We start from the raw sequence: 22,532 nt of genomic DNA on the forward strand, positions 1-22,532 counted from the left end.
ATACCGAAGGAAATAAGTTGTTCAGAATCTCCCCCATCTCTTTTGGCTCCACACATAGTTGTCCACTCTGATTCTCTAAGGGACCAATTTTATCCCTCACTATCTTTTTGCTATTAATATAACTGCAGAAACCCTTTGGACTTATTTTCACCTTACTTGCTAAAGCAACCTTGTATCTTCTTTTAGCTTTTCTAATTTCTTTCTTAAGATTCTTTTTACATTCTTTATATTCCTCGAGCACCTCATTTACTCCATGCTGCCTATATTTATTGTAGATATCTCTCTTTTTCCGAACCAAGTTTCCAATATCCCTTGAAAACCATGGCTCTCTCAAACTTTTAACCTTTCCTTTCAACCTAACAGGAACATAAAGATTCTGTACCCTCAAAATTTATTTCATTTCATTTTTAAATGTATATTTGTTCTTGTAATTTATAGTATTCTTTATATGTTTCATTGTAATGCTGTGCAAAACAACATATTTCAAATTAAACCCGATTCTAATTCTGAGAGAGAATGAATTCCAGCTCTCTGGGAAGCAAGATATTCCAAATGAAAGTCAATAAAGATAAGTTTTCAAAAAAATGGTCAACCTTTATACTTCACGGAAGTGTGAAATCCAGATAATGGATAGGATATGGAATAAGGAAATATGATGCCCCAGTAAATAATTTATGTAAAATATACACAAGGTTTGAGACATTGAGATGTACAACAGGCTTCTGGGAATTTTATCTTCACTGGGTTAACTATTAGAATTGCACACATAGAATGCCAACAACAAAAAACAACATTGCACAAAAGCCACAGCATTTAGACCAATATTCTGTGTTGTGGTCAACAAGTTCTCTTCTTCATTTCAGCTCATCAGCATATCCTGCTGTTTGTTTTATTGTATATTTATCTAGTTTAGAATTATTTATCTCAATGACTTGTGGGGATTAGCACTAGATTCTCAACACTCTCTGGGCAAGAATATGAACAGTAGGGCAAAGAGGAGTGCAGTAGAACAAAGGGATCTGTGAATACGATCCATAATTCCTTGAAAGTGGCATCACATACAGTGGTATGCAAAAGTTTGGGTACTCCTGGTCAAAATTTCTGTTACTGTGAATAGCTAAGCAAGTACAAGATGACCTGATTTCCAAAAGGCATAAAGTTAAAGGTGACACATTTCTTTAATATTTTAAGCGAGAAAACTTTTTTTATTTCCATCTTTTACTGTTTCAAAATAACAAAAAAGGAAAAGGGCCCGAAGCAAAAGTTTGAGAACTCTGCATGGTCAGTACTTAGTAACACCCCTTTTGGCAAGTATCAATGCTTTCTGTATCCAGCTAAGAGTCTTTCAATTCTTGTTTGGGGGATTTTCGCCCATTCTTCCTCGCAAAAGGCTTCTAGTTCTGAGAGATTCTAGGGCCGTCTTACATGTACTGCTCTTTTGAGGTCTATCCACAGATTTTTGATGATGTTTAGGTCGGGGGACTGTGAGGGCCATGGCAAAACCTTCAGCTTGCGCCTCTTGAGGTAGTCCATTGTGGATTTTGAGGTGTGTTTGGGATCATTATCCTGTTGTAGAAGCCATCCTCTTTTCATCTTCAGCTTTTTTACAGACAGTGTGATGTTCGCTTCCAGAATTTGCTGGTGTTTAATTGAATTCATTCTTCCCTCTACCAGTGAAATGTTCCCCGTGCCACTGGCTGCAAAACAAGCCCAAAGTATGATCGATCCACCCCCATGCTTAGCAGTTGGAGAGGTGTTCTTTTCATGAAATTCTGCACCCTTTTTTCTCCAAACATACCTTTGTTCATTGCAGCCAAAAAGTTCTATTTTAACTTCATCAGTCCACAGGACTTGTTTCCAAAATGCATCAGGCTTGTTTAGACAAAAATAATACAATAATCTTGCTTAAAATTTTGAAAAGAATGTTTCATCTTTAAGTTTATGACTTTTGGAGATCAGTTCATCTTCTACTCACTTAACTATTCACAGTAACAGAAATTTTGACCGGCGGTGCCCAAACTTTTGCATGCTACTGTATAGAGAGCTTTGGAACAGTGACCATCATAAATCAGAGTATTGAGCACAGGAGGTGGGGTGTTGTGTTGAAGTTTATAAGATGTTGGTGAGGCCAAATTTGGAGTATTGTGTCACCAACAAGAAAGGTATCAATAAGATTGAAAGACTACAGAGAAAATTTACAAGGATGTTGCGGGACTTGAGGACCTGAGTTATTGTGAAAGGTTGACTATGTTGGGACTTTATTCACTGAAGCGTAGGAGAATGAGGGGAGCTCTTGTTGAAGTGTACAAAACTATGAGGGGTATAGATAGGGTAAACACTACCAGGCTTTCTCCACCGAGGTTAGGTGAGACTAGGACTAGAGGTCATAGATGAAATATTTAAGGAGAAGCAGAGGGGAAGCTTCTTCATTTAGAGGATACTGCAAGAGTGGAACGAGCTACCAGTGGAAGTGATGGATGTGAGTTTGACTGAAACACTGAAGAGAAGTTTGGATAACTACATGGATGGCACACGTATGCTGTGCTATGGTTCAGGTATGGGTTGATGGGACTAGGCAAAATAATAGCTTGGCATTGACTAAATGGGCCGCAAGGCCTGTTTCTGTGCTGTAGTGTTTTATGTGATTCTATAACAGTGTTTCTACTGGGCTTACTTCACAATTGTAGCTTATGTGTCTGGTCTCTCTCACATGAAAACACCCATGAATCTACTGTATGAAACACATCTTAAAAAGTTCTATCAGGTCATCCCTCAGCCTACAGAAAAGAATTCCAACTCTTCTCTTTTTCCTTCATGGTGGTAAGTGTAATCCTTGTAAAATTAATGTTCTGATGTAACACAACAGCAAACACAGTTATCATCTCTGCATTAACCTGCCTCCCCATAATTCTCTGCTAATCTGTTACCACAGTCTTTCCTGTGTGTGATATAGCCATCCTTTCATATCCAAGCCAACGAGGTCTTCAGAATGCCTTGGGGATCCAGCAATCGGTACACTGAATAACAACAATTGTTCCAAGGCCCTGTCAACTATTGTTTTTCTGCCTGTTGAGTTTGAATTGCAGTAATTAGTTATCTTGTTTAGCAAAGCAGAGCTTGAATAGGGGCTAATGAAGTTACAGGGAAGAAAAGAAGGTGAAGGGGTTGGGAGAGTCTTCCCATGAGAGGTGTTATTATACAACCACCCCCACATCCGAGCAGCCTCCATGGCTGACTGGAAGCTCGGCCATGCATACTGAGTCAAAGTGACCACTTTCAGAAGCACGATGATCATGCAGCTTGACAGCCCACAGCTTCCCTATGTTGTGGCTCATCTACTATAATGTGATATAGCCATAAACATCCCTATTTATCTTTAAGTATGGAAAGCTGGTCCCTGCTCTCCACTACCCTGCCTTGGGAAACAGCATAACACAATAGTCCCAAGAGGGCTCTGGAATAGAGAGGTCTATTAAATAGGTTACTCTCCCACACATGTTCAGTTTGTTCTGCCCTGTGATTTCATCAGACTTGACTTTATTCTCTAGAAGTGGAATATTTCTAATTGGAAGCTGCTATTTACTTTCAACAACATAATTAAGTGCCACAGGGTGTTCACAGAAGCAGAATCATATGCTAACAATGAGCAAACAAAAGTTTGACCAGAGTGACAAAGCAACTCAGGGAAGGGAGAAGAAAGAGACATAAACCAATGGCATTGTTCAGGCTCCAATGCTGGGTAATAAGGTCATCAGAAGAATTCTTGGTAATATCGTTAGCCAATTTAACACAACAAGTGACTTCCTGACCAAGACTATAAAGGAAGGAATCAAGATATGGATTTAAAGTCCCATGTTAAAAGTAAATTTATTATCAAAGTCCATATACTGAATATCACCACATACAACCCTGAGATTTGTTTGGTTTTTTTTCAGGCATACACAGTAAATACAAGAAGTACAACACAATCAATGAAAGACTGGACCCAATTTAACGGACAAACAACCAATGTGCAAAAGACAACAAACTGTACAAACATAAAACAGAAAAAACAAGTATTAAATATTGAGAACGTGAGCTGAAGTGTCCTTGAAAGCGAGTCCACAGGTTGGGGGAACAGTTCAGTGAGGGGGCGAGTGAAATTGAGTGAAGTTAACCCCACTGGTTCAAAAGCCTGGTGGCTGAGGGGTAATAATTATTCCTGAACCCGGTGGTGTGAGTCCTGAGGCTCCTGTGCCTTCTTACTGATAACATCAGTGAGGAGAGAGCATAGCCTGGATGGTGGAGGTCCCTGATGATGGATACTGCTTTCCGGTGACAGCACTCTGTGTAGATGTGTTCAATGGTGGGGAGGGCTTTACCCATGATGGACTGGGCCATTACTTGTAGGATTTCTGTTCAAGAACATTGGTGTTTCCATTCCAGATCGTGATGCAACTACTGAGTATACTCTCCACCATACTTCTATAGAATTTGTCTAAGTTTTAGATGTCATGCTGAATTTTCACAAATTTCTAAGGAAGCAGAGGTGATGCAGTTATTTCTTCATAGTTACACTTACATGCTGGGCCTAGGATAGGCACTCTGAAATGATAACACCGAGGAAGTTAAAGTTGCTGACCCTCTCCACCTGTGATTCCCATGATGAGGACTGACTCCTGGACCTCCGGTTTCCTCCATCCTGACATTGAGTCAGAGGGTGTTGCTGTGACACCACTCAGCCAGATTTTCAATCTCCCTCCTATATGCCTTTGATTCAGCCAATGATAGTGGTGTTGTTGGTAAACTTAAATATGGCATTGGAGCTGTGCTTGGCCTCGCAGTCATAAGTATAAAGCAAGTAGAGCAGGGGACTAAGCACACAGCCTTGTGGTGCACCTGTGCTGACAAGAGATTGTGGAGGAGAAGTTGTTGCCAATCTGATCTGAATGGGGTCTGCAAGTGAGGAAATTAAGGATCCAATTGCACAATGTGGTATTCCGCCCAATGAATTGAAGTTTATTAATTAGTTTTTAGGGAATGACAGTATTGACTGCTGAGCTGTAGTCGGTAAAAAAACATCCTGATGTATGCATCTTTGCTGTCCAAATGTTCCGGGGTTGAGTGAAAAGCCAATGAGATGGCATCTGTTGTGGACCTGTTGTGCCAGTAGGCAAATTGGAGTGGATCCAAGTTGCTTCTCAGGCAGGAGTTGATGTTTCATCACCAACCTCTCAAAGTACTTCATCACAGTGGATGTAAGTGCTACTGGATGATTGTCAATGAGGCAGATTACCATGTTGTTTTTCTTATATACTGGTATAACTGAAGATGGTGGGCATCTGTGACAGCTGAAGCGAGAGGTTAAAGATATTGATGAGCATTCCAGCCAGTTGATCAGCAGAGGCCTTGGTACAGTATGATTTCTGTGGGCTCACCCTCCTGAAGAATGCTCTCATGTCACCCTCAAGAGACTGAAATAACAGGGTCATTGGGAGTTCGTGGAGGCTTCTCCATGCTTGGACTGTCAAAGTGAGCATAGAAGGCTTTCAGCTCATTTGGGAGCAAAGCCTCGTTGTCACTGATGTTGTTTGGTTTCACTTTGTGAGAGGTGATAGCATTCAAGCCCTACCACATCAGTGGAGCATCCTTCAGCGATTCAAGCTTGTTTCGCAATTGCCTCCTCGCTGGTAAGATGCCTTTCCAGAGGTCATATCTGTATCTCTTGTATCTTCCTTGGATTATCATCAGATTATCCTAGATTCAACTACCTGCACAGAACTATATAATCTCACCAGGTTTTTATGGTGGGAACTGCATGGTTACTATCCATTAAACCATAATTAGAAAGTACTCATGTTTGATTACACTGGATGACAAATTTTTTCAGAAGTGTTGCTTCCTCAGAATTTTTTTTGTTTACGATAGACTGCTTGAAGCTGAACACAAATATAATTTCAGACTACTTGTACCACGTGGGACTTTGCGGAAACAAGAAATTAACTTTTATTGAATATAATGCATCTAATTGCAGAATGGTGCTGATGCTTTGCAATAGTTCAACTAAGCTAAAAGTGTTTTGTTGAATGATTTTCATTTGTAGTCAGTGTCTGAGGCTTCTCACTTGTGTCTAACAACAATCAGCCAGCATCGATAGATTCTAGTTACCCTGATACCGTTTCTCCATGACCGCAATGTCATGATGAAGCCTTTCACAATGCTTGTTACTGATAGTGCCAGGATTTGCTGGGAAGAAGTCTAAATGGCAATGCAGAAAATTAATCTTTAGTGACATGTTACACTACATAGTTTTGTATGCATGAAGCATGTTGTCAACCAGTTGCACGTAATTTGGTGCTCTGTAGTGGCCAAGAAAATTTTCAACAATACAGGTTTTCCCCCGCCATCCAAAGGTAGAGCGTTCCTACGAAATGGTTCGTAAGCCGGAATGTCGTAAAGCGAAGAAGCAATTACCATTTATTTATATGGGAAAAATTTCTGAGCGTTCGCAGACCCAAAAATAACCTACCAAATCATGCCAAATAACACATAAAACCTAAAATAACAGTAACATATAGTAAAAGCAGGAATGATATGATAAATACACAGTCTATATAAATTAGAAATACTTCTCTACAACAATTCTACACTGTTCTCCGTAGCGAAAATCTCACTCAAGTGCTCTCGGCAGAAAATCTCACATAAGCGCTGTTGGCAAAAACACTCTCTCCAGTAACCTTTAGGCTATGAGTTGCCAAATCATACCAAATAACATGTAAAAATACACAGCCGATATAAAGTAGAAATAATGTATGTAGAGTGTAGTATCACTTACGGGAATTGGGAAGACATGGAGCATACTGATGATGGTGTGTTAGGCTGGGTCGTCGCAAGTTGGGGTGGTGCAGTGGTCCCCACCCTGCAGGCTGCCAACTGATACCGATCTGTGAAGCATGCAGGGGTACAGCAGTGGCCGGGACGCATCCAGCACATCTTTAAGAAAAAGGCCGAAATAATCATGCTAATTAATTACGTGCCAGGCGGCACCTAGTTAATTAGCATGTTTATTTTGGCTTGTTTCTTAAAGATATGCTGTGTGCCTCCCGGCTACCGCTGCATTCTCCGCGGATCGGCATCTGTCCGCGGTCTGGGGGTTGGGGTGGTGGGACACTGGGGTGTCATCTCGTCGTCTGTTTCCATGAGGGTAGGCAGGTCATCTTCTTCTATGTCTGCCTGCCTCGATGTCGAAGGTCGAGGTTCGTCGTCTGCTGTGGCTGATGTGGAAGGCTTGCTTGACTGCTTAGCCTCGTGCATTTTTAGACCATACAGTTCTTTGTAAGCACTCAAACCATCCTGCAAATATGCCCTAAACCAACATACCCTTTCAAAATTAAAGTCATACTTTATCATTGCAGCAAAAATCTCACGTAGTTGCCTCACATTCAGATCCTGGACGACTTCACCTTTGGTCCGTTTGCTACTGTATTCGGTTTCGATTGTTATCCTTTCCTCTTGCAATTGCGTCAGCTCTTCATCTATCAGTTCTTGGTCATGGGCTGCCAAAACCTCTTCAACATCACCTTCGTCAACTTCCACAAGCTAAACTCACTTTGTCCTTACTTCCTTCACCACGATCGAAATGCTTAATTATGTCTAGTTTTATGCTAAGTGTAACAACCCTTATGAGCTCTTTCAGGCTTTTCCAATACCTTAGAACTCATCTTGCAAACGGCTGCTCACAGGCACGTGTTTAAGCAATGCCGGCGAGAATGCCGTTCCGGAGGAGGAGCAGCTGCTCGGGGCGCACGGCGCACTGCTTTTTTCGCGTGCTGCCTTTTTTTTGTAACAGTGAAAACACCTTCTGTGAGCATAAACGGGGAACTAATGTAGGTCTTTCGTAACAGTGAGGTTTCGTAAAGCGAATGTTCGAAAAGCGGGGGACACCTGTATCCTTAATGCCTTCCGTGTGATTTTCTCCAGTCCCACTAGAAGTTCTTCAAATTGCCTGTCATTGATGACCTGTTTGATTTGTGGATCAACAAAAATGCCTTCCTTAATCTTGGCATCAGTTATTCTGACTTGAACTATGACTTGAAATAACAAACATAGGCAATTTCAAAAAATGGTGCAGGAGAGGAAAAATTTCATGGTGATTTTCATGATCAGCAGCCCAAAACCCTAAGATACACCTAAAAGAATTCAGGAAGCAAAATCTTTGTTGTCCAGTGTAACTGGGTAATTATAATCATTCAAGGTATGACCACATTAATAGGCCTATATTACAGACCACCCAGCAGTCTGAAGGGTTTTAAGGAACAAATACGTAGCGAGATCACAGACTATTGCAAGAAACACAAGTTTGTTACAGTAGGTGATTTTAACTTTCCACATATTGACTGGGATTTCCATACTGTAAAAAGACTAGATGAGATAGAGTTTGTCAAATGTGTTCGGAAAGTTTCCTTAATCATTACATAGAAGTTCCAAGGACAGCGTGTGCGATACTTGATTTGCTATTAGGGAATGAAACAGGGCAGGTGACAGAAGTTTGTGTAGGGGAACACTTTGCATCTAGTGATCATTGTTTCAAAGTAAATATGCAAAAAGATAAGTCTGGTCCGCAGGTTGAGACTCTAAATTGGAGAAAGGCCAATTTTGATGGTATCAGAAAAAATCTGACAAGTGTAGATTGGGACAGGCTGTTTTCTGGCAAAGATGTACTTGCTTAGTGGGAAGCCTTTAAAAGTGAAAATTTGAGAGTACAAAGCTTGTTACATGCTGTCAGAATAAAAGGTAAAGATAACAGGTGTAGCGAACCTTGGTTTTCAAGAGGTATTGAAGCCCTGGTTAAGAAAAAAAGAAGTCTATGGCAGGTATAGGCATGTAAGAACAAATGAGATAGTTATGGAGTACAATAAATGCATGAGAACACTTAAGAAAGCGATCAGGAGGACTAAAAGAAAGCATGAGGTTGCTCTAGCAGACAAGGTGAAGGAGAACCCCAAGGGCTTCTATAGTTTGTTAAGAGCAAAAATTGGTCCTCTGGAAGATCAAAATGGTTATCCATGTGTGGAGACAAAATAAATAGGGGAGATCTTAAATGGATGTTTTGCATCTATATTTTCTCAGGAGATGGACACAGACGCCATAGAAGTGAGGCAAAGTGGACCTTATAGAGATTTCAGAACGGAGATGTTTGTTGTCCTGAGGCAAATTAGGGTGGATAAATCCCCAGGGCCTGACAAGGCGTTCCCTTGGACCCTGCGGGAGACAAGTGCCGAAATCCCCAAGGCCCAACAGAGGTATTTAAATCATCCTTAGTGATAGGTGAGGTACTGGAGGATTGGAGGATAGCCAATGTTGTTCCACTGTTTAAGAAAGGCTCTAAGAATAAACCAGGAAATTATAGGCCAGTAGCCTGACATCAGTAGTAGGAAAGTTATCGAAGGTATTCTAATGGACCGAGTATGTAAGTATTTGGATAGACATGGACTGAATAAGGATAGTCAGCATGGCTTCGTGCATGCTGCTTCTCACCTTGATGAAGCATGACTGCACTGCTAGATCCAACTCAAAAGAATTAATCAAGTTCACTTAGTTGGCCTCTGTTCCTCCTCGTTGTTAGGTTTCCTGGTTTTTCTGTCGGCCCTTTTAAGGGCCCGATTGATTTCCTTCACCTTGTAGCCCTTCTGTAGCAGTGTCATGCGTAATCATCTTATTTCCTCGTGAAGACTCTCCGGGTCCAAAGTAGCTTTTGCACAGTTAACCATGCTTAAAAGGGCCAATGGAAAAAACAGGAAACCTAACAGCGAGGAGGAACCCATTGCTACCATCTGTATTTCCAGGGCTTTGGGAAGGATTGCCAGGAACCTGAAGAAATACCGGATTAACACCATCCACAAACCTGTAGGAAAGCTCAGATAACAGCTTATGCATGTCAAAGATGACCTGGGACTCAGGACGGCTGACGTTTACAGGATCCCCTGTGAATGTGGAGCAGCGTATATCAGCCGGACAGGGCGCACTGTGGAAACCTGCATCAAGGAGCACTGGAGATGTATCCGTTTGGGTTACCTGGAGAAATCAGTGGTAGCAGAACATTGCATTCGCAATGGCCATACGATTGACTTTAATGGCACAAAACTATTGTGCCGCACCAATGGCTTTTGGGACCACCTGGTGAAGGAAGCCATTAAAGTAAAACTAGAGGAAAAAAAATTTTAACAAAGACAAAGATCTCACTCTAAGTAAGAAGTGGAATTCAATTGTAAACAAGGTGGGACAGACGACGGGGGTATAAAAACCACCGGACTACACACGCCCAGGCATCATCCCTAATGAAGATGACAGAGTTTGTCATCAAAACATCGGTTAAAATTGATACCTGTACCTGACTGGAAGCCTGAGAAGAGTTTATTCATCATATACACCGGGAAAGCCGGCTGATGGCGTACTGGTATCAGCGCCGGACTTCGGAGCGAAGGCTCCTGAGTTCAAATCCAGCCAGCTCCCTTGCATGCTTTCCATCCACGCTGGGTGGAGCGTCAAGCTAGCAACTCGGCCTCGTAAATGTAAGAAAGCCCGCTAAAAAAAACGCCATCATGATGGCGTCCCGATGACTCCACTCAGAGTTAAGGGCTAGATTCGAAAGTTGTCAAGTTGAGGAGTGGTACTGGGACAAGCTCCCACTACCTAAAATTGCTACTCACGGCATGCGCCTCAAATAGCCTCTGACAACCAAGTCCAACTCCTGGCCTTCTCGTGTGGCTTAGCCTCTAAGCCCGGTGGAACTGTTTCTACTGACAGGAAAGGGGGCGAAGGCAGGTCCTGGTGCCTTAAAACCAGTGCCTCGGGTAGATGGAGCTTGTCAGCCTGGGAAGGCAGTCCATCTAAGAGAGGGAAAACTCTGATTTCAAACCTCCGCTGCCTTGCGGCCATACCCACTCATGGGAAAGGCTTCGGGAGTAAACCCTGAGGACAAATCTGGAGCTGGAGTCCCTAAGGCAGTCCGACGTTGTCTTCAACCTCGTTCTGGCAACTCCTGCGACGACACTGGTGCCAAGCTGTATCGGCCCTTGCCCTTCCCTTGGACAACATCGGACTTGTTGCATGGGCAACTGCTGGTCTTCCATACAACCTTGCCCAAGCCTGCACCCTGGAGGGGACACTCCAGTGCAAGACTTTCCAGGTGCAGATCCATGGTCTCGCGAGACTAACGGATGCCACCAACACCGGGAAAACACTAGATCCTTCAATGGATGACAGAAAGTTTGGAGATGCAAACAATGGAGGAGATGGTAATAAATTGCAAGCAGATATAGTTACCCTGGCTGATTGGGTAGAGAAGTGATGGTGATATTTAGAGAAGTATGAAGTGATACACTGTGGCAGAAAGACTTTGGGGTGATACAGGCTAAATGGAACGATTCCAAAGAAAATGATGACACTGGGTGCACATTAATCCTTGGTATGTTTTCCCTGTGACTCCATGGGTTTCCTCTAGTTGCTCCGGTTTCCCCCCACAATCCAATGACATACTAGTTAGAAGGTTAACTGGTTATTGTAAATTGCCTTCTGATTGGACTCGGGTTAAATAGGTGGGTTGCTATGTGGCATGGCTTGTTGGGCTGGCGGGCCTGTACTGCACTGTCTCTCTAAATAAACAAACAAACAAACAAAGGGAAGGAAAATGTTGAGTAAATGCTTAATAAGCAAATGCGATCCTGGGATTTCTAAGTAGAGGGAGAGCGAACGAAAGCAGGTAAGTAAGTTGTGGTGCACCTGCAAAATGCAATGGTTAGGTCACTACTGGAGTACAGGTCAACTAACTTTGGGAAGGATGTGAAAAATGCTTACTGGAATGGTTTAAGGGATGAACGGTTTCAATAAGAAGCTTAAATGGAGAAGTTGGGGTTCTTCTTGGAATAAAGAAGATCTAGAAGAGATTTGATGATGATGTCCGAGATCACAACTGGTATATACACGGTAGATTGAGGGAAGCCGTCTGCATTAGCAGATGGTTCAAAATCTGTTGGGGTGTAAAGTTAAAATTCTGGATAGAAGATGTGAAAGGAACAGCAATCTAGCAGAAATCAGATCGTACTGGCACAAAATTAGCTTTCTATTCATGGCAAGAAATTCTTACCGCACACAGAGTCTAATCTACAGTGGTCAAAATAATTATTTTCCCCAGCCCTTTCTATTTACCTTGCACCTGTGTGACTCAGTATACAAGAAGCTTTCACAAGGATCAAAGTCAACCCTGACTGCACTACATATACATTAGGACTGCTGCCTTTCAGAATAAAAATGGCTTTGGCTTAACTTTGATCGTGTGCGACCAACAACTCTATGGCGAGGACCGGACATATCAGTAAGTTTAGTTTTCTTATATATGAATAAAGATAAGACTAACTTTATATGTCACATGTGCAGTGAAATGCTTCGCTTGCTTCACCAACCAACACAGTCCAAGGATTGTGCTAGGTAGCCCGCAAGTGTTGCCATGCATCCGACATCAACGTAGCATGCCCACAACTCAATAACCCTAACTCGTGTATCTTTGGAATATGGGAGGAAACCAGAGAGCCCGGAGAAAACCCACGTGATCACAGGGAGAACGTCTTTATAGACAGCAATTGAACCCAGATCACTGGCACTGCAAAAGGTTTACACTAACAGCTATGCTACCGTGCTGCTCATACAGTAAAAGTACTGGAAATACTCAGAAGTTCAGGCAGCAACAAGGGGAAAGATAAAGTCAACATTTCAGTTAGATGATCTTTTATCAGAAATGCTAGAAGTTACAGATAGGACAAGTTTTAAAATGCGAAAAGAACAAAAGGGCCGTGAGAGGGTGGAAGGTGGATGAAGACAGGAGACAAGGTGACTTTATGGAATCCATTATTGCAATATTAGAAATACCTCTGGTAATCATTTTATAGTCAGAAAAGTCTCAAAATGAGAAATGATATAACATTCTAAGTAATCTACTGTAGAAACAACAAATATCTGCCAGGATATAGTCATAGTCATACTTTATTGATCCCGGGGGAAATTGGTTTTCGTTACAGTTGCACCATAAATTAATAAAACCATAAATAATTAAATAGTAATATGTAAATTATGCCAGGAAATAAGTCCAGGACCAGCCTATTGGCTCAGGATGTCTGACCCTCCAAGGGAGGAGTTGTAAAGTTTGATGGCCACAGGCAGGAATGACTTCCTGTGACGCTCTGTGTTGCATCTCGGTGGAATGAGTCTCTGGCTGAATGTACTCCTGTGCCCACCCAGTACATTATGTAGTGGATAGGAGACATTGTCCAAGATGGCATGCAACTTGGACAGCATCCTCTTTTCAGACACCATCGTCAGAGAGTTCAGTTCCATCCCCACAACATCACTGGCTGTACGAATGAGTTTGTTGATTCTGTTGGTGTCTGCTACCCTCAGCCTGCTGCCCCAGCACACAACAGCAAACATGATAGCACTGGCCACCACAGACTCGTAGAACATCATTAGCATCGTCCGGCAGATGTTAAAAGACCTCAGTCTCCTCAGGAAATAGAGATGGCTCTGACCCTTCTTGTAGACAGCCTCAGTATTCTTTGACCAGTCCAGTTTATTGTCAATTTGTATCCCCAGGTATTTGTAATCCTCCACCATGTCCACACTGACCCCCTGGCTGGAAACAGGGGTCACCGGTACCTTAGCTCTCCTCAGGTCTACAACCAGCTCCCTAGTCTTTTTCACATTAAGCTGCAGATAATTCTGCTCACACCATGCAACAAAGTTTCCTACCGTAGCCCTGTACTCAGCCTCATCTCCCCTGTTTTCCCTGATTTCCCCTGTTCTTCTTTGGATGGTGTTATAAGATCATTTAACGTCCCTAATAAAAATCAAACCTGGCCTCAATTTAATGCTTTATCTGACCAGCGGCATCCCTAACAGTGCAGCACTGCTCTTGTACTACAATGGATGCCAGCCTGGATGTTAACTCAGGTCCCTGGCGGGTTTGTTTGCTTGAAGAAGATACTAAACTAAGCATTTCAAATACAGATGACTGAGACACAGACACGTTTATTCAGCGACTTGTTAAGCATTCAGTGACGTTTTTCAAAGCAGCACAGAGCTGTGCCAACATTCCTCCCTTAACTAAAGGAATAAAAACAAAATGAATCCAATAGTCTTTCATCTTGTTTGTGGAATGTAGCAGGTGGAGAAATCATGTTAAGCAGTGTGACCTATTTTAATATGTATATCAGCATCACAGTCAAGATTTGATATTCCCAAATTCAGAAAGAAAAGTAGAAAACTATTAATAATGTATTACTGCTGTAAATGCTTCCTCTAGCTTGGGACATGCATCTTACTACCAGTATGGTGCCTGAGATGAAGAGCCAGTGTGGAACCATTGGTTTCTACACCCTGGAGCAGGGAGGGCAAAATCAACTAGATTGCTGCTCATGGGTGACTTCCAGTGGGTTGACGACCAAGTGAGGCTTGGCCTTTGCATCATTGTGTGGTCCAGAGATCTGCAAATTTCACACTGTGGAGCTACGTGCCAACACTACCTGGGAGAAAACTCCGATAAAACACTGGCAAGAAAAAAACAAATGTCAAATCTATTAAAGCCTTTTTATTCTTGCATGAAGAATTACTCCAACTTTCCTTTTAAATAACAGCAGGTTCAATTTGGACCTGGACATTAAATGATAGAAAGCTTAGTTATTTTAGTCACAGTGAACAGTTCGATTCAAATCAGCTTGCTGCTCTTGGGAGTACATGGTGCCACTTTCTATGTCCACAGACCTCTCTGATCTATTGCCTCAATTCAGATCACACTAAATTATACCCTACTGGGACTAAGGGAGACAGGTTTGAGCTTGTTCTCCAAATAAACAATCTAACAAACTGAAAAGAAAAAAACAAGACAGCTCAAAGGGTTTAGGAAAGCTGCTGGACCGTTTCTGTGCCTGCAACATAATACTTCCCTCTGATTAATGTCATTTACTCAATCTGAATTCAGTTTAATGGAAGCTTTGCTGTTAGCATTTGACTTTCAGATCAATAGTACACAAAGAGCTGGCCATAGCATCATGCCACACAGAGCTTGCAATAAGGCTTCACTGCCAGTTTATACATACAAATCTCCAGCATTCGAGGAGACAAGAAGGATGCAGAGGTTGGAACCTGGAGCAACAACACAATCTGCTGGAGAAACTCAGTAGGTCTAGCAGCATCAGTGGGAGGAAACACCTGTCCTTACACCTCCTCCCTCACCACCATTCAAGAACCTAAACAGTCTTTCCAAATGAGGCGATGGTTAACATGCATTGCCTCTAGACTTGTCTACTGCATTCAGTGCTCCCAGTGTAGCCGCCGTTACAGCCGCAGTTTTGCAGAACACCTGCGCTCAGTCCACAACAACCAGCTCAAGTTCCCAGTTGCAGACTATTTCAACTCCCCTTCCCATTCCCACATTGACCTGTCCATTCTCTACTGCTAGGAGGAATACCAATAGACAATAGACAATAGGTGCAGGAGTAGGCCATTCAGCCCTTTGAGCCAGCACCACCATTCACTGTGATCATGGCTGATCATCCACAATCAGTATCCAGTTCCTGCCTTATCCCCATAACCTTTGATTCCGCTATCTTTAAGAGCTCTACCCATCTCTTTTTTGAAAGCATCCAGAGACTTGGCCCCCACAGCCTTCTGGGGCAGAGCATTCCATATATCCACCACTCTCTGGGTGAAAAAGTTTTTCCTTAACTCCGTTCTAAATGGCCTACCTCTAATTCTTAAACATGCTTCCTGCCTCCAGCGTGTCCAATCCCTTAATAATCTTATATGTTTCAGTAAGCTCCCCTCTCAGCCTTCTAAATTCCAGAGTATACAAGCCCAGATGCTCCAATCTTTCGACATATGACAATCCCGCCATCCCAGGAATTAACCTCGTGAACCTACGCTGCACTCCCTCAATAGCAAGGATGTCCTTCCTCAAATTTGGAGACCAAAACTGCACACAGTACTCCAGGTGTGGTCTCACCAGGGCCCTGTACAGCTGCAGAAGGACCTCTTTGCTCTTATACTCAATTCCCCTTGTTATGAAGGCCAGCATGCCATTAGCTTTCTTCACTGCCTGCTGTACTTGCATGCTTGCTTTCAGTGACTGATGTACAAGAACACCTAGATCTCGTTGTGCTTCCCCTTTTCCTAACTTGACTCCATTTAGATAATAATCTGCCTTCCCGTTCTTACCACCAAAGTGGATAACCTCACATTTATCCACATTAAACTGCATCTGCCATGCATCTGCCCACTCACCCAGCCTGTCCAAGTCACCCTGCATTCTCATAACATCTTCCTCACATTTCACACTGCCACCCAGCTTTGTGTCATCGGCAAATTTGCTAATGTTACTTTTAATTAATTCCCTCATCTAAATCATTAATATATATTGTAAACAGCTGCGGTCCCAGCACTGAACCCTGCCGTACCCCACTGGTCACTGCCTGCCATTCCGAAAGGGACCCGTTAATCGCTACTCTTTGTTTTCCGTCAGCCAGCCAATTTTCAATCCATGTCAGTACTCTGCCCCCAATACCATGTGACCTAATTTTTCCCACTAATCTCCTGTGTGGGACGTTATCAAAGGCTTTCTAAAAGTCCAGGTACATTACATCCACTGCCTCTCCTTTGTCCATTTTCATAGTTACATCCTCAAAAAATTCCAGGATATTAGTCAAGCACGATTTCCCCTTCGTAAATCCATGCTGACTTGGACTAATCCTGTTACTACTATCCAGATGTGTCGTAATTTCATCTTTTATAATTGACTGCAGCATCTTTCCCACAACCAACGTCAGGCTAACCGGTCTATAATTCCCTGTTTTCTCTCTTCCTCCCTTCTTGAAGAGAGGGACAACATTAGCCACCCTCCAATCCACAGGAACTGATCCTGAATCTATAGAACATTGGAAAATGATTACCAATATGTCCACGATTTCTAAAGTCACCTCCTTAAGTACCCCGGGACGCAGACCATCAAGTCCCAGGGACTTATCAGCCTTCAGACCCAACAGCCTATCCAACACCATTTCCTGCCTAATATAAATTTCCTTCAATTCATCCATTACCCTAGGTCCTCTGGCCACTATTACATCTGGGAGATTGTTTGTGTCTTCCCTAGTGAAGACAGATCCAAAGTACCTGTTCAACTCGTCTGCCATTTCCTTGTTCCCCATAATAAATTCACCCGCTGCTGTCTTCAATGACCCAATTTTGGTCTTAACTATTTTTTTCCTTTTCACATACCTAAAGAAGCTTTTACTCCTTTATATTTTCAGCTAGTTTACCTTCCTACCTCATTTTTCTTCAGCGTATTGCCTTTTTAGTTACCTTCTGTTGCACTTTTAAAGTTTCCCAATCCTCCGGCTTCCCACTCGTCTTTGCTATGTTATACTCCTCTTTTACTTTTATACTGTCCATTACTTCCCTTGTCAGCCACGGCCTCCCCTTACTCCCCTTAGGATCTTTCTTAATCTTTGGAACAAACTGATCCTGCACCTTCCGCATTATTCCCAGAAACACTTGCCATTGCTGTTCCATTGTCATCCCTGCTAGGGTATTGTTCCATTGAACTTTGGCCAGCTCCTCCCTCATAGCATCATAGTTCCCTTTGTTCAACTGTAATACTGACACTTCCGAGTTTCCCTTCTCCCTCTCAAATTGTAGATTAAAACTTATTATATTATGGTCACTACCTCCTAATGGCTCCTTTACCTCGAGGTCCCTGATCAAATCTGGTTCATTGCACAACACTAAATCTAGAATTGTGTTCTCTCTGGTAGGCTCCAGTGCAAGCTGTTCTAAGAATCCATCTCCGAGGGACACCACAAACTCCCTTTCTTGGGGTCCAGTACCAACCTGATTCCTCCAGTCTACCTGCATGTTGAAGTCCCCCATAAAAACTGTAGTATTACCTTTGCAACATGCCAACTTTAACTCTTGATTCAACTTACACCCTACATCCAGACTACCGTTTGGGGGCCTGTAGATAACTCCCATTAGGGTCTTTCTACCCTTAGAATTTCTCAGTTCTATCCATACTGACTCTACGTCTCCTGATTCTATGTCCCCCCTCGCTAGGGACTGAATATCATTCCTCACCAACAGAGCCACCCCACTCCCTCTGCCCATCAGTCTGTTCTTTCGATAGGACGTATACCCTTGAATATTCATTTCCCAGGCCCTGTCCACTTGAAGCCATGTCTGAATACCAAAACAAACTGGAGCAGCAACACCTTGTATTTCATCTGGGTAGCCTACAATCCAATAACATAAATAATTTCCAACTTCAGGGACTCCCCAACCCTCCCCATGTTCTTTTCCCCCTCTCCCCCAGCTCTTCCTGATCTCCTAGTCCTCTAATTTTTGTTCCCTTCCCATTATCCCCTCACTCATCTTCATCCCCTCCCATCTCCTGGTTAAATTCACCCACTTAACACACAGATTTTCCCCACCCTACTTCTGGTTCCAATTATTGTTCACTTCTCCCTTCTACTCTAATGGCCAAAGCTCAAAGGAAATTTATTATCAAAATATGTATATGTCACCATATACTACCCTGAGATTTGTTTTCTTGCAGGTATTCACAATAGAACAAAGCAATACAATAGAATGAATGAAAAATTACACCCAAAGACTGACAAACAACCAATGTGCAGAAGAAAACAAACTGTTCAAATATATAAAAATAAATAAGTAAGTAAATAATACTGAGAACATTAGTTGCAGAAACTTTGAAAGTGAATTGATAAGTTGTGGAATCAGTTCAGACTTGAGGCTATCCATGCTGGTTCAGGAACTTCAAAGAGTAATAACTGTTCTTGAACCTGGTGGTGTGAGACCTAAGGCCCTTGTACCTTTGAAGGCAGCAGTGAGAAGACAGCTTGACTGGGGCCCTTGTTGATGAATGCACTTTCTTGTGGCAGCGCTCCTTGTAGATGTGCTCAATGGTGGGGAGGGCTTTACCTGTAATGGACTGGGCTGATCCACTACTTTTTGTGGGCTTTCCCATTCATGGCCATTGGTGTTTCCATACCAGGCTATGATGCAACCAGTCCTGATACTAGTTCTCATTCTCACCTACTTTATTTAGTGGTATTCAACACTGGTAGCACTTTGTGTTTCTGCACATCTTCCTCCACCAGCTCTCCCATCTTCACACTCCCATTCTTCAACCCCAAACCTGCTCCATCTGTTGTTTTTATCTGTTCTGTCTCTCTCTGTCTGCCTCCGCTTATCACTCACCCGCCAAAGTCTTCCCAGTTAGGTAAGAAGAAGCAGGACCTTGGGATTGATGATCTCGGGTTACTCCCAGCACCAAAGGCTAATGAGTTCAGAAATAAAAATAGAAGGATAGGCCAGATGAATTTGTGGCTGAGGAGCTGATAAAGGGGCAGTGATGTAGCTTTTTGGACCAATGGGATCTCTTCTAATGTAGAGGTGACCTGCACAAAAGGGGCAAGTTGCACTTGAACTAGAGAGGACACAATATCCTTGCAGCGAAGTTTGTTAACTCTACATGGGAGAGTGTAAATTAGATTGGCAGTTGAGTGGGACTCTGAGCAGGGGCAAATCATGGATACAGTAGTAATGAATAAGAGTAAGTTTAGTAATCAGGTTAGCCAAGGCCACTGTAAAGTCAGGGGAAAGAATACTTAGTTAAACTTCATTACTTCAATACATGAGGTTTAACAGGCAAGGCAGAGAACTCAAGAGTGTGGAGGCACTGGGATGTTATAGCCAAAACAGAAACATGGCTGAGAGCAAGAGCAGGATTGGCATCTTAACATTCCAGGATGCAGATGCTTACAGGTGTGATAGCAATACAGGTAAGTGAAAAGGGGCAGTAGCCTTTTTGATAAGGAAGGTCAAAACAGCAGTACTTAGAGATGACATTCATGGGGGATTGTTGAGTACAGGTAGAACTTAGAAACAAGGGAAGGGTCACTCTAACTGTATTATCGACCCCTCCAATAGTCAGCAGGAACTTGAAGAGCAGGTGTGTAGAACAATTACTCATAGTCATAGGAATAAGGGTGTATTAGTGGGAGATCTTAATATCCTCCTTGCTGAGGATCAACACAGGCGCACCTCAGGGGTGTGTGCTTAGCCCACTGCTCTACTCTCTATATACAGATGACTGTGAGGCTAGGCATAGCTCAAATACCATCTATAAATTTGCTGACGATACAACCATTGTTGGTAGAATCTCAGGTGGTGATGAGAGGGTGTACAGGAGTGAGATATGCCAGCTAGTGGAGTGGTGCCACAGCAATAACCTGGCACTCAACGTCAGTAAGACGAAAAAGCTGATTGTGGACTTCAGGAAGGGTAAAACGAAGGAACACATACCAATTCTCTTTGAGGGATCAAAAGTGGAGACAGTGAGCAGCTTCAAGTTCCTGGGTGTCAAGATCTCTGAGGATTTAACCTGGTCTCAAAATATCGATACAGTCATAAAGAAGGCAAGACAGCAGCTATACTTTATTATGAGTTTGAAGAGGTTTGGTATGTCAACAAATACACTCAAAAATTTCTATAGTTGTACCGTGGAGAGCATTCTGACAGGCTGCATCACTGTCTGGTATGGAGGGGCTACTGCAAAGGACTGAAAGATGCTGCAGAAGGTTGTAAGTCTAGTCAGCTCCATCTTGGGCACTAGCCTACAAAGTACCCAGGACATCTTTAGGGAGCGGTGTCTCAGAAAGGCAGCGTCCATTATTAAGGATCTCCAGCATCCAGGGCATACCCTTTTCTCACTGTTACCATCAGGTAGGAGATACAGAAGCCTGAAGGCACACACTCAGCGATTCAGGAACAGCTTTTTCCCCTCTGAGATCCGATTCCAAAATGAGCATTGAAGCTTTGGACACTACCTCACTTTTTTTTAATATACAGTATTTCTGTTTTTGCACTTTTTAAAATCTATTCAATATACATAATTGATTTACTTGTTTATTTATTATTATTGTTTTAGTTTATTTATTATTATTATTTTTTCTCTGCTAGATTATGTATTGCATTGAACTGCTGCTGCTAAGTTAACAAATTTCATGTCACATGCCAGTGATAATAAACCTGATTTTCATTCTGATTTCCCCGATATTGACTAGGCCACAGAGAGTGTTAAGGGACTAGATGGGGTGGAATTTGTCAAATATTCAGGAAAGATTTCCCAGTCAAAATATAGAGAGCCCTATGCAGGAGAGTGCAATGCTGGATCTCCTTGGAGGGAACCAGACTGACTTAGTAACTGAAATGGCTGTCAGAGAGCACTTTGGCTCCAGTGACCACAATTTTGTTAGTTTTAAGACCGCCATGTTAAAGGACAGGATAGATCCACAGGATAGGATCCTAAACTGCAGGGCTAATTTGGGGGATAATAGGGCAGGATCTAGCAGAGGTCAGGTGATCTGCTGAGTTTTTTGTGCGTGTTGCTTTGGATTTCCAGCATCTGCAGACTTTCTTGTGTTTATGAATAGCAAATGCGAAGCTTTTTAGAGTGTGATGTAAGAATATTTCTGTGAGGGTGAAGTGTAAACCTTGCAAGTTTAGGGAAACTTGAAGCTCTGGTCAAGAAAAGGGAAGCATACATTGTGTTTAGGAAGCTGGGTGGATATTTCTCCTCAGGGTTTACTGAAGAGGAAATAGTGGTTGCTCAAGAGATAAGGGAAACTTGAAGATAGTTTGGAGGACATTCACATTACCAGGGAGGAGCTATTTGCTGCTTACAGCCTTACAGCACATTAAGGCAGACAAATCCCCAGGATCTGACTGAGTGCATCCTCAGTTTTGTGGGAGGCTAGGGAAGAAATTGTAAAGGACCCTGCAGAGATACTTGGTTCACTGGTAGCCATTGGTGAAGCTCCCGAAGACTGGAAGGCGGCTAATACTGTTCTGTTGCTTAAAAAGGGTTGCAAAGCCAAGCCAGGGAACTACAGGCCAATCAGTCTGACATCAGTCATGGGGAAGATACTAGAAAATACTCTGAGGGACAGGATCTACTATAAGCATTTGGATTAGGAAGACCTCACTATGGCTTTACGCTTGGGAAGTTGTGTCTGATGAATCTTTTTTAAAGTAGTCACCAAAATGGTAGTTGAGGGTAGGGCAGTCAATGTCGCCTGTTCATATTTTAACAAGGCTTTTGACAAGGTCCTGTAGAGTAGGCTGGTATAGCAGATTAGATCCATCAGAATCCAGGGAGAACTACGTAGTTAGGTGGATTCAAAATTGGCTCACAGGTAGGAAGCAGAGGGTAGTGGCTGAAGGTTATTTCTCAGAATGGAGGGTTTGGTAATGGGAGCCTTGTTATTCATTATTTGTATAAATGATGTGAATACAAATACACATAGCAAGATCAGTAAGTTTGTGGATGACATGAAATTAGGTGGTGTTGTTGATAGTGAAGAAGTTATTATAGATTAAAAGGAGAATCTCAGAAGAGTAGCAAGCAGATTTCAATATAGATAAGTGTGAGG

At 42.6% G+C, this 22,532-nt stretch overlaps 1 protein-coding gene across 5 annotated transcripts in view; it reads right to left on the bottom strand.

The window, feature by feature from the left end:
• The window catches only part of plekhm3 (pleckstrin homology domain containing, family M, member 3), a 157,327-nt gene that overhangs the window by 24,633 nt on the left and 110,162 nt on the right, over positions 1 to 22,532 (bottom strand). The gene's annotated exons all lie outside the window — the stretch shown is intronic.

Source organism: Mobula hypostoma, chromosome 6 (genome assembly GCF_963921235.1).
Source record: "Mobula hypostoma chromosome 6, sMobHyp1.1, whole genome shotgun sequence".
Classification (NCBI taxonomy): Eukaryota; Metazoa; Chordata; class Chondrichthyes; order Myliobatiformes; family Myliobatidae; genus Mobula; species Mobula hypostoma.